Source organism: Propithecus coquereli, unplaced genomic scaffold (genome assembly GCF_000956105.1).
Source record: "Propithecus coquereli isolate 6110/MARCELLA unplaced genomic scaffold, Pcoq_1.0 Scaffold756, whole genome shotgun sequence".
NCBI classification, from domain to species: Eukaryota; Metazoa; Chordata; class Mammalia; order Primates; family Indriidae; genus Propithecus; species Propithecus coquereli.
In genome coordinates, this window is record NW_012153685.1 from 577,372 (window position 1) to 590,230 (window position 12,859).

Consider the following 12,859-nt stretch of genomic DNA (forward strand, 5'->3'; position numbering starts at 1 on the left):
GAGATTAGTCTCTGGTGCATAATGTATTTTACAAGAAATATTTGTTGCATGTCTACTCAGTAAGTCTCTAACCCAGGAAAATAGCATCCTATAGAACTGCTGGTCTGTAAGTAGATGGGGTTCTGATTTCTGTGATTTTTGTGGCTAGCCCAGGTTGCTCAGGGCTGGAGAAGGAGTGAATGAGGGCTTCTGACTTCCAGAAGGACTCCTTCCCTTTTCCCAACTACCTTACCATCACTATGGCTCTTTGGTAGATTGTGTCAGGAAAGTGGTTGTTTTAGGGGGAAAGCACATTGAATTTTCTTTAACAAGAAATGATCTGGGGTCCAAAGTAAAGCTGGTCCCATACACTGCACTACCAGGAATCCTACTCTGCCAACCTCCAACTGCTCCTTCTGAAATATGGCCATAAAATAATGGATCTGTAAACTGCTCTGGGCAATTATGGCACTCCTGGAGTGAAAGTGGGCTGTCATTAGCCATGCTTATGGACACCAGCTTGCCGCAGTTGGCTCTCAGCCAGGTCAGGAAACTGCCTTCCATTGGGAGGACACAAGTTCAGTGGGATAATTAGGCAGGGTTTTCTGCAAGTTTGTTAATAAAAATGTGCGACAGATTAGCCTTTTCCCCCTTCCGTGCTGAGTAACAATCAGACAGAACAGGTGGTAAGCTAATGGGGGAACATGAAATTAATACTTTGTTTCCTGGTCCCGCCTTTGTTGTTTTTGTGTAGAGGATTTCTTCAGAATCTTCAAACACATTGCAAGCACCTTTTTCTTCCCAGTTTTATTTAGTTTAGTCTAAAATCGCTGGCCCAAAGGGGTCTGAGCCATCCTGGTTTTCAAAAGGATTTCCCCTACTTTCGTGGGAAATGCTCTAGGAATAAACATCTGGCAAATGGGACAGTTAAAAACAATATGGAGTAAAACACAAGCCTTTCAAACTATCTTTTAAACCCCAACCACATCACCATCTCAGACTCCAAATGTCAGCTTGACCTTAATCTAAGCAATTTATGCATGCTTGAGAATTATGGCATGCCAGAAGTATTTCAGCCACTTATGCCTCTCTAATGACAGAGCTTCTTGTCTGCTGAGTGATTGGTTTTCAAAATGTTTATGTCCCCTACAGATACTAAAGCCCATAGAGCTTACTTCTATATGTCAACTGTCAGTCTACCAAAATAATAAATAAATAAATAAATAGTTCTCACCCTTTATTGTGAAAGACCAAGTTCCTTTTCCTCATCCTTGGATTCAGGGAAAATGTTTCAAAATGATCTTAGTAGGATCTAGAGACTCAAAATTTCTTCCTTTATAGAAGATCCTCAACAATGAAAATTTGTAAATTTGTGTGTGTATTTGTGTAAGACCCAGCATAATTTCCTCTTTTCTTCCAGAAAGTTTATTCTTATTATTCTAGATTTAATAATTTTCCTCTATCCTTATCCTGTACTCATGATTTTCTACTTAATTGTACACTTGCTTAAGTTGTTTTATTTTGTGTGTCTGTCTTGTCTTCAGATGGAAAGCAATATGGTGTAGTTAAGATATTTGAGCTTGAGAGTAACGTCAGCAAGGTGGTGGATGAAGAAGCTCCAGGCCTTACTCCCCCATGGAAATTCCAGTTAAACAACAACGTATGGAAAAAAGAAGCTTTGTAGGAATGCTAGAAACCAGTTAAGAATCCATAGCAACTAAACCAATGCCTAATCTAAAAAAGGAAATGTTCAAATGGTAGGAGATTCCGTGGCATTATTGCTAAGCTTGGCTCTCCCACCTCCCTGGTGCAGTGTAGTGTAGTGGGAGAAAGTTGTCCAATTCATGGTTCCTCTCCCAGGATGAAAGGAAAATAGTGGAACTTGTTTATAACATTCTGACCTATCTGGAAGCTGCCCAAGGGACTGTTTTCTGTCTCATCTGACTCAGAGTGCTGATGGGAATCGTGGCATAGTTTGGATATAAGGTTGGAGGCTGTTGAAGGCAGTGATGGTGCTGTGGTGTTCGTCAGCTGCGATGGAACTACAGATCTGTGGGTGCCTGGGGAAATGCAATAGAACATCTATAGCACTGAGAAGAAGCAAATGTGAGACTCATAGGGAAATTAAGAAATTTAAAAGCATCTGTGTATAGAGAAGAATGGGAGGAGGAATCATACACCCAGGCATAGGGAAAACACTCCCCAGAAAAGGTGTGGGAAGACCTTGAGCATTCATGCCAGACTGAATAGTGAAAGCCTGCTCCTGCATAGAGGAAGTCCACAAAGACTGGGAAAGGTGACTTATTTTTTTTAAATGCTCAAATTTCAACAAGGCATCACAAGGCATACAAAGAAACAGGGAAACATGACCCATACAAAAGAATAAAATACATTTTCAGAAACTGACCCTGAAGAAACACAGGCCTCAGACTTGCTTGACAAAGACTTTAGAATAACTGTGTTAAATATGCTCAACGAACTAAAGAAGAACATAGACAAACAACTAAAGAGAATTATAAAAGAGATACATAAAGAAAATGATATTAACAAAGAGAGAGAAATTATTTAAAAAATCCAAATAGAAATTATGGAGCTGAAAAACATAATACCTGAATTGAAAAATTCACTAGAGTGGTTCAATAACAAATAGAAACTCTTTGTTTAATAGGCAAATTTATAAACTATTATTATAATTTTGGTTTGAACAGGCAGAAAACATCCATGAACTGGAAGACAAGTCATTTGAAATTATTGAGTCTGAGGAGCAAAAAGAAAAATGAATGAAGAAAAGTGAGCAGTGACTAAAAGACTATGGGGTGCCATCAAGCATACCAATATACACATTATGAAGTTCTAGAAGGACAAGAGGAAAGAACAGAGAACTTACAGTACTCCCCCCTTATCTGCAGGATATGCATTCAAAGACCCTCAGCGAATGCCTTGAAAACTGCAAGTAGAAACAAACTCTATATATCCTATGTACAACTTTTTTTTCCTTCATCACAATTTCATGGATAGAAGATTTCTTAACATAGATCTTAGCAACCACAACCACGGTATAAATTTTTTTTTCTTTCCTTATTAGGTTGAGAACTTCCACCTTTTTACTTAAAGGAAGAACTTTATGACTTTTCTTTGGCTCATTCCAATTGCCAGCATCACCTCTGTTATACCTTGCAGCCATTATTAAGTAAAGTCAGGGTTACTTGAACATGAGCACTGTGATATCATGAAAGTCAATCTGTTAACTGAGATGGCTACTAACTGAGTAATGGGCAGGTAGCATATACACCATGGGTATGCTGGACAAAGGAATAATTCATGTCCCAGGCAGGACACAGTAGGACGTGCAAAATTTCATGATACTACTCAAAATATCATATGATTTAAAATTTATAAATTGTTTATTTCTAGAATTTTTCACTCAATATTTTCAAACTGTGGTTGACTGTGTGTAAATGAAACTACAGAAAGTAAAACAGCAGATAAGGAGTGACTACTGTATTTGAAGAAATAATGTCCAAAAACTTCTGAAATTTGAAGAAAAACATGTATCTACAAATATAAGAAGCTCAACAAACTCTAAGTACGATAATCCAGTGAGATCCAGACTAGAACACAATCAAACAGTCAAACATCAAAGACAAAGAAAATCTTGAAAACAGTAAAAGAAAAATAACTTGTGAAATACAAGGGATCCTTGGAGATGGATTTGAGGCAGCTTCTCCCATGCTCCTGACAAGCTGTCTTTTGTATTAAAAATTCCTTTAAAAAAATACAAGGAATCCTTAATAACACTATCAGCAGATCCCAGCAGAAACTTTGCAGACAACAAAACAGTGGGGTGATAGATTTAAAATGCTGGGGGTGGGAGCGAAACAAGCTGTTACTGAGAATTCTATATCCAGCAAAACTGCCCTTCAAAAGTGGGGGAGAAAATAAGAGATTCCCAGATTTTAAAAAAGCCAAAGGAGTTCATTGCCATTAGACCTGTCCTACAAGAAATGTTAAAGGGAGTCCTTCAAGTTGAAATGAAAGAACACTAGACAATAACTCGAGGCCACAGAAAAACAAAATTTTCTGATAAAGACAAACATATGGACAAATTTGAAAACTATTATTATAATTTTGTCTTGTAACTCAATTTTATGTTTTTTATAGAATTTAGAAGGCAAAGAATAAAAAATAATTATAAATCTGTGTTAATCGGTACCTAATATATAAAGATGTATTTGTGACATTACAAATATAATTTATGACACATGCGAAAACATGGTTGACTCTTGAGGATATTGCGCTAAGTGAAATAAGCAAATTACCAAAGGACAAATATTGTATGATTCCACTTGATACCTAGAATAGTCACATTCATAAAGACAGAAAGTGGAATAGTGGTTGTCAGCAACCAGGGACAGGGAGTTGTTCTTAACGAATACAGAGTTTCAGTTTGGGAAGTTGAAAAAGTTCTGGAAACTGGTTGCACAGCAATGTGAATGTACTGAACACTACTTAACTGTACACTTAACAATGATTAAGGCGGTAAGTTTTATGTTGTGTGTATTTTATCACAAGCAAAAATTTTCCTTAACATATGGGCTTTGGAAGTGGACAACTATGAGTTTGAGTTCCAAGCTCCTTTAATTACTAGCTGAGTAACCTTAGGCAAATAACTATTCCCCCTGAGCCTCAGTTTCCTCTAGCATAAAATGGAAATAAAGTCTCAAATGTGGTGGTGAAGATAAAATGAGTAAATGCAAGTAGAGCACCTGGGACACAGTAAATAGAGTAAGCATTCTAGTTAGCAACCTCCTTGATGGCAGGTCTCAAGTCTAATACTACTCCAAAATGCAAGACTATTTGCAATTATATTTAGGAGTCTATTTTTTGCAAATTTTCATGTAATCAAAGATCTGGGCACAAAAAGAAATTGCATTGAAGTCATTACTCAGGTGAATGGGTGAAGACTGGAATAGCTTTCTCACTTTTATTACTGTGCACACATTTTAAAATAAAACAAAGTCGGTCTCCCAAAACTAAAGTTTTAAGACTCTGTTGGGGTGGAGGAGGGAGGGCAGAACTAAAAGAGATATATGCACAGATATTGCCCCATATTTTTATAGGTTGTCCCACTGATGCTTTGTGATGACCCACGTGGTGTCCTTTTTCATTACCCCTTTGCTTGTCCTAAGGGACAGAGCCCCACAAAGACACACTGTTTCATGCAAAGCCACAGAATGCACAAGGAAGAAGATCTGGGACAGCCTCTAATCCTGCTTGTGCAGACTCATCTGCCAGCTTCAGGGGAAGACTTCAGACACAGGGGGAGAAGGTTTCTGTTGTTTGTTTTTTTACTGCAAGCTGAGATCTGTCTTACCAGAATCCAGCCCAAGGAACTCCAGCCTTGGCTTCAGGCAAACAGGCAATGAAGCAGTTTTTTAGTGACTATTTAGGTTCTGAAATTCTTGTTTATATGGATTTATTTGGAAAAATAAAGTCTTAAAATAGAAGTTCAAGCTTATCATGTGAAGGCCTTTTCCTACCACCTTATAAGCAACAAACTATTTGGTTTATTTTTTCCTTCTCTTTGAGATAGAGTACATTCCAAGAGGAAGTTGATGTCAAGTATTTGGACAAACAGCTAAGATTTGAGGACCAGCTCTCCTGGAATGGGGGATGCTTTCTCTAATACTTCACAAGGCTGATGACCTATAGGTCTGTAGCAATAATTTTTTTTGTTTTTTTAAAAATCATTTTCATCTCATCAGGGAAAAGACCTCTCGAATGGACTAAAAGGGGCAGATAGCGACTTACGGTGCTTAGTCATCACCCCTGGGCCTCTGTAACTGTGATTTCTAGGGCACCCAGGTAGTTTGTTGGGCAGTCTTCCCAGGGAAAACTAAACAGATGTCCAGGCTGGCAGCCCCTAGTCTAAATTCTCAAAGCCATTCCAGAAAGGAGGAGGAAGAGCAAGGGAGCGTTGCTGCAAAGTCGTGTGCCCCTCAGAGGATTCTCTTGGAGAGAGTGGAGTCACCCAACCAGCACAGTGACAGCGGGAGGCAAGCCAGCTCCTGAACCCAAGCAGGGGAGCAGGTGACTGAATGGGAAAAACCACCAAATACAAAGGTTTTTCTTTTTGCTTCTCTTTTTGGAAGCAGCTTGTGCTTTGGAAGATGGGGATGTCTTATTAACACAATTATCCTCAATTAGTGGTGCAGAAACTATCCGAATGATGTACCAGTGATCTGCATGAAAAAGAGAACTTTGGTGGAAAATGTGTGTGGGGGGTGAGGGGAGGGGGAGGCAGGGAGGCAGAGCAAGCACTCATGCTCCGGGAGGGCTCTACAGATAATTGCTCAAATTGCCATTGCCTAATAAGAAGTGGTCATTGAATGGAGAAAGCCTTTAAATCAGATCTCAGATTCTCAGATTCAGGCTGCTTGCATGGAGCAGAGAGAAAAGGACTGAACAATCCACTCTGCGGAGGAGTGAATTTGTGCTGCAATTCAGTCTGGAGAAGTAAAGGCTCCTTCCTGAAAGGGTGTGGGGAGATAGAGAAAGATAACATCAGATGATCAAAGCTGCCACATTTTTGTGGTTAGATGGAGATTATAGTAGAGAATGACAGAGATAAAATGTTGAAAACCTCCAACATTCCGATTTAGACACAGCCCCTCCCCTTTCTAGCCATAGTGACTGTTGTCTGGCAAGCACTGCCCAGGGAAGATAAATCAGTTTGCCATTGGCCTAAGGGTTAGGACTTCGAAAAACAACAACAATAAAAAACAACAAGTTATAAGCCTTGAGTCCACAAGTGGACCCAGGAGACCTGCCTTCTGCATTCCCTCTGTCGCAGACGGCAGGGAGCTCTGGGAAGCTCTCAGCTCTCAGGGTCAGGGATAGAAAGCAGCTCCACTTGTTGGTAAAATCCAATTTGATTGTTTGGAACAGGGTAGATAGAGAAACAATTTTAGGAAATTATTTGTTCACGGGCTAAGACCTAGAAGATATATAAGAAGTGATTGTCCTATCACCTATGGAGGGTGAATTCTGGGTCATTTTATGAATTGTCTTCCCTAGTAAAGCCTCCAAGTGACTGGCAGAATGGAAACTGGAAGCTATTTTGGGCTGAGATCAGGGAGTCTGGGGAGCTCAGAAGATCAGGCCACTGCCCAGGCTACCAGTTCACTACATGGACAAATGTTCCCTTCCCTTGGTCTCTTCTCCTCCTTGGAAAGAGATGAGTGCCCATTTCGGATTAAAACTCACCAGTTATTTTCCTTCTTACTTATTCACCTCAACTTTTTTTCCCTGCATGGTACTGCATTTTTTTTTTCTGATGTCAGGATCCAGGACAAAGCTAAGATCTGGCACCTGTATGGTCAGTACCAGAGAACTGGGGGCTGTGTCAGAGTGACAAGACCACCCTGGCCCAGCTCCTTCCCTGGTGCTGCCCCCTCTCCCTGTGGTGGCAGTTCAGCATATGAAATGAGTTCAAAAGTTATTGCATGATCTACAAAAGAGCATGTTTTTCTTTAAGTTCTCTTCATTGTCAAAATCAAGATTCTTTCTTAAAGACGCCACAGGCCCTACGTGTCATACCGTGTCCGTTTGCAGAAACATCCTCCATCACCCAGAGATCCAGAGACAGTTACTATGGAGTTCTGGGCTTAGTGTCCCTCTCTGTTCCAGGATGATAATCAGCCTGCCATCAACTGCTCTGAGGCTGACTGTGAGCTTCTTGGCTGACAGTGTTCAAAGGTAAACATTATCCTTCTTATTTGTGATCACGTATCTCCTCAAATAGGACTTTCTTACACCTACAGAGACTGTTTAGTCTTTTCTAGAACTCTGGGTTACATTTGAAACAAGCACTAGGCTTTATATCAATACCAAGGCTTTGAAACCACAGTGGTTAATGACTCTACCAGCTGCTTTTTGTCGTCTTTAACAGTGACCTCTTTTTAGGAATAACTGCCACCTAATACCTCCCTCTCAAAGACTAGGTCAACAGAGAGTCATTCGGCTGATTTTTCCATCAACAAGCTGGAGGATTGGGGGCTGGCACAAACTGGGTATAACCATTTTGTTCTGTGGCCTCTGACTGTGCCGGAGCCTTGATATTTCTCCAGTGAATAGTAGTTGCCTCGGGTTGCAGTATAATGATGGTACTATTCAAGTCCTGCCCTACTAAAAAAAAAAAATGCATTGTTCTTCTGCCTCCATTCACCCCAAAACATTAATACACAAACCTGGTGATGATAGCATCTCTGTTACAAATACGGGCTCGGGATATTTAAATATTTGTGTTTAGCCTCTGTCTTTATTCTGTACTCTTTTGCCTTTGCCCAATTGTGAAAGGCAGACAATTTCAGTCAATATCGAAGCATCTATCCACCCTCTTAGGAAGAAGGATAACTTAGCGAGGTCAAAGCTTTTATTCCTTGGATAACAAGCTTGCTGGGGTCAATACATGGGAGCAGATTTGTGGTTGGTCTGGCATCTGGGACAAGTGTCATTACAGTGTGATCCCATCACGAGTACTCCTTGGAAGTAACCCCAAGCCAGGGTATGTCCACCCGGGAGAAATGACTGACTCAAAATAAGGTGCATGTTTCCAAAGTGTTCTTGCCCTGTTGGAGTCGCTGCCTTTTGCTACTCTGGCCAGTGTCCTTCCCGGGGTTTCAGACTCAAGCACTCAAAGCAAAACTCTCTCCTGAGAGGTGGACGGCTGGCTGCCACCATAGACTCATGGAGCTCAACGAATCGGGGAAGCCTCAACACAACTGCGACTCTGGCCTCCTCTCACTTCTATTTTTTGGCTGTCTGTATGTTATTAGTGAACACATTCATTGGTGGAATTATGCAGTATTTCAGAGTGTAGGCTTTGAAGTTGGACATTGTGCATCACATTTCATCTCTTGCTGTTCGCTAGCCTTGTGGCCAGAGGAAGCCACTTGACTGAGCCTCATTGGCCTCATTTGTAAGATGCTGCTAATTACATCTACTTTATGGAGTCAGTGTGAAGATTCAAAAGATAATGTGTGTAAAATGAAAGCATGATGTTTGGCATATTTTATGCATTCAAAATAGTAAGTTTATTATTGTTAATAATATTGATATTTTATGGTTATGTAAAAGTATTAAATTTAAAGGGTTCTAGCCCATATGATAATGTATTTTCTTTTCTTCTTCTTTTTTTTTGGTCTAAGGCTGAGGACCTAAGGAATATAATAACAGCAATAACTGCATTCAGAGTCTTTTTTTGTCTCATTTACAGCGGCATGGATATGATCCCACCCAGGACATCAGAATTCTCCTCCACAAACTTATTTCCTGGCAACTCTTATCCAGGGATCTGATACATGGAAACCATTTGATCTTTTGAATAGAGATAGTTTTATTGTCAAATACCAAAATGTAGCCCTCTCCTTTACTGTGGGACAAGTACATGCTTCCAGTCTTAATGAAAATATTTCCAATCACCAAGAACAGTTTTCTCTTAGAGAAAGTCTAGGGGAAAAGACAGCAAAAGTACAAACTGAAATAGTGGATGGTATTTAAGCTCCTAAGCTTTAGCGTCCTTGGTATGTAACCATTATGACAATGGGATCTCCTGTTTTGTGCTTAAAGTTTTTCCCCATGACGCTGCTTGGAAACTTTGAACTAAACAGGCAATAGGAGAAAAGTGTTGCTTTAATATGTTCTTTCTGAGCAGAGAGGTCAAAGATGAAATTCATTCATTCATTCTTTATTTTCTTTTTTTTCTTCTTTCTTTTTTTCCCCTTTCATATTTTTAGGCATGAGGGAAGCAAAGAGAGAGTTTCATGTGTTTTAAGGTGTGTGTGTGTGCGTGTGCATGCACGCATGCATGTTAACATTCCCAGTGGGGAAATAATCCTCCTTGATGACTTAGGGCTGCTTACAAGGCACATTTACAATTAACTCCCCCCTCCTTTTTGCCATGCTCTCACTTTCCAAAATCCATGTGTTGTAACTGATATGAGGCACCAACTGTTTTGCTGCACATGTGAATTTAATAGAGGCAAATTTGGATGAAATGGTCCAAACCTGTCAGTGTATTTTTCATCAGTGGCAAGACCATTATGTTAATTCTTTTTCCAAGTTGGTGATGAATCGAGGCCTCTTGAAATGGATGATTGATGGGGTTGGCTGCAGCCAGGCATGATGGGCACAGGTGCTCACTTGGAATCTGGCCCCTCTGAACCTAGCCCATGCTGCTCAACTTCTGGGCTGCATGCATCCTCCTGATATTTAGTACTTGCTCTTCCACCATCTCAGTGCTGGGATCTCTATGCTATGTGTGTAGATGGGTCTGAAGAGATCATGATGCAGTTGATCTCTGTTTCCAGCCCTGCAGGTGAGGTCTGCCATTGCTCTGCAGTTATGCTACAATCATGGTTTGCAATTCTGTTCTTTCCCCTGAAGGTTGATCTAAAAGTTTTGCCTAGTTTTTCTAATAATAGTTTCTTTTAGGTTGCTCCATAGAAAGCATGCATCAATGTTAAGTGTAGTTCTTCTCCCCAGCTTGTCCATTTTAAACTCACTTTAATTCACCAAGTATCAGCTGAGGGATACTCTACTACCAAGACCGGCTCTCCCCTACAAAGACTAGACTTGCAGATTTTTGTTTTCATAAGCTTCATTTTGAGCTGGTCAGAATACCAAATAGCAATGAATGGTGCTTATAAAGCATACCCATACATCTTATTTTTGTGTGCTTCAGGAGGTCTTTTGGGGCTAATACTATCATGACATCATTGCTATTATATACACAAGGACAATGTAGTTCAACAAGATTGATTTTGTCCAAGGTCACACAGCTATTAAATCAGTCGGGAGTTGAACCCAGGTCCTTCACCTCTAAGTATATGCCAATGCAACTGGAATATCATGACTACATCTGAGAATTTGGGGTCCTGAGTTCTGCCCACAGACTTCTAGAGAAGCATTTATATAGTTTCTGGTGTCTCAGACCTTCTCTCCAAATCTTGGGGCAAGCCAGAGTCTGGGTGAGAGTGGAGGAAGGAGAGGCCACAGAAACTGTGTCAGTAAGCAGGGATGAAAACTGCGGGCAGAGCAGAAGGTCACAGATCCAAAGAGGAATGTGATAATCTCCAAAACAAATGGGTCTAGAAGGTGTATTAAAGACAGAGAATGGATAGATGAGTTGGGTTGTGAGTGAGCAGAAGAGAGTAAAAGTATCAAGTTGCACATGAGAAGGCAGTGGTCCAGGACAGTTGCCCAGAGCCAACTTGGTTGTCTGGGTCATAATTACAGTTCCAAGGATGGGATGGATTGTTAGCTAGCCAGTGACTTTCTGAGCTCATGTTCCCATATTGTGATATTAATTTAAAAATTTCAGAAAAGAAATTTGGGGGGAGGTGAGTTTGGCTGTATCCTAGGATACCTGCTGAAGTTCATTAAGAGGTGCCAGTAAATGCGAAGAGTTGCTGATTTGATCAACCTCTGCCCCGCCATCCCCCAGTTAAGAGATGATGCATACAACTTCTGGATTATTTACTAAAGTTAGGCTTTAGGCTCTATACTTATTTCTGTGGGATCCTTTAATTTTCTGGTGGTTCCCAATGTATGGTTTTCTTCTAGGCCTGGCACATAGCCATATATGTGGTATAGCTTCTGAAAAATAAATACTGTTCTCCCTGTGCCATCCAGAGTCCTAAAAACCACAGAATTCTCTAGGACAGATTCAATTTTGCTTCCTTCCCTGGAGGAAAGCATGTGATAAGCCTCCAGTTTCCCTTAAGGAGAAGTCTACCTTACTATGCCACTTTGAGGTCTTAGGAGAGAACAATGCCTCCTACCCTGAAATACCACTAGGGTGGGACTGGAGGCCTCTGAGTTGATCTCCTTTCCAATGGAAGTCTCTAGCATTCCCTAAGAAAGATTGACCTAGCTGTATTTGCATAACCATATAGCTTATTAAAATTCAACACTAATTTCTTTATCAAACATTTATTAAATTCCAGTCTGGGCATGGGAAATGATGGGCTAAGAATTTCTCCTTTGGTTTGCGTTGCACAGTTCTCCTACTGCTGTTATAAAAGTTACTTCTATAATGATGACATTTTGTCTGTCTACTCATGGAAATGTAATGCGTATAAAGGTAAACTTTTGGATCATCAGTGACTAGCACAGTGCTGGCTTGTAGAATGTGCTCTGTGAATATTGCTGGACTGAGCAGAAGCAATTTCTGCTACTGAGATATTTACTGTCTAGCACAAATACACACATGATGAAGGTAATAGAAGCTAATATAGGGAGTATGAAAATTAGGTACCAAATTCAGGTACTAGCTAGTTAAACTCTTCCTCCTAAGGCAGAGAAGAATTGTCTCTTATCAGTGGGATCAGGATTTCTTGCCCTTCTGTATTCATTCAATCCTTCATTTATTCAATAAGCATTTACTGAGTCTTTACCACCGTACAGAGACAAATCTGATGAATCCTTTGATGTTCAATATTTATTCCTTACTTTTTTGTAAGAAAAGTATTCTCATCTTCTTTCTGGGAGTTTAGTATCATTTAGAACCAATCCTGGTGAGCAGCCTCTGGATCACAGAGTTTGGGAAAGGCATTATATCCTCATGGGATAAGATATTGGCCGATTTCCTAAACCATCCAGGAAGTCAAGGCAAGAGGTCCTTGGACGCTAGGCACAATGAAATATTCATCTTTTTGAAAGTATTATAGAGGTATTATAATTGTATTCTGAATGACGTTACATTTAAGCTATTTTGGTGGAAAATACCCACTTATTAGCTTTCCTCTATCTTTGTCTATCATTCCCATTCTTAGTCAATTCTCAAATTTTCCCATTTTTGAAATTATACAACTTCTAG

At 40.1% G+C, this 12,859-nt stretch overlaps 1 pseudogene; it reads right to left on the reverse strand.

Moving 5' to 3' along the window:
- Nucleotides 1-5,093: 5,093 nt before the first annotated feature.
- On the reverse strand, nt 5,094-7,035 carry LOC105824652 (annotated as a pseudogene).
- Between the last annotated feature and the right edge of the window lie 5,824 nt (nt 7,036-12,859).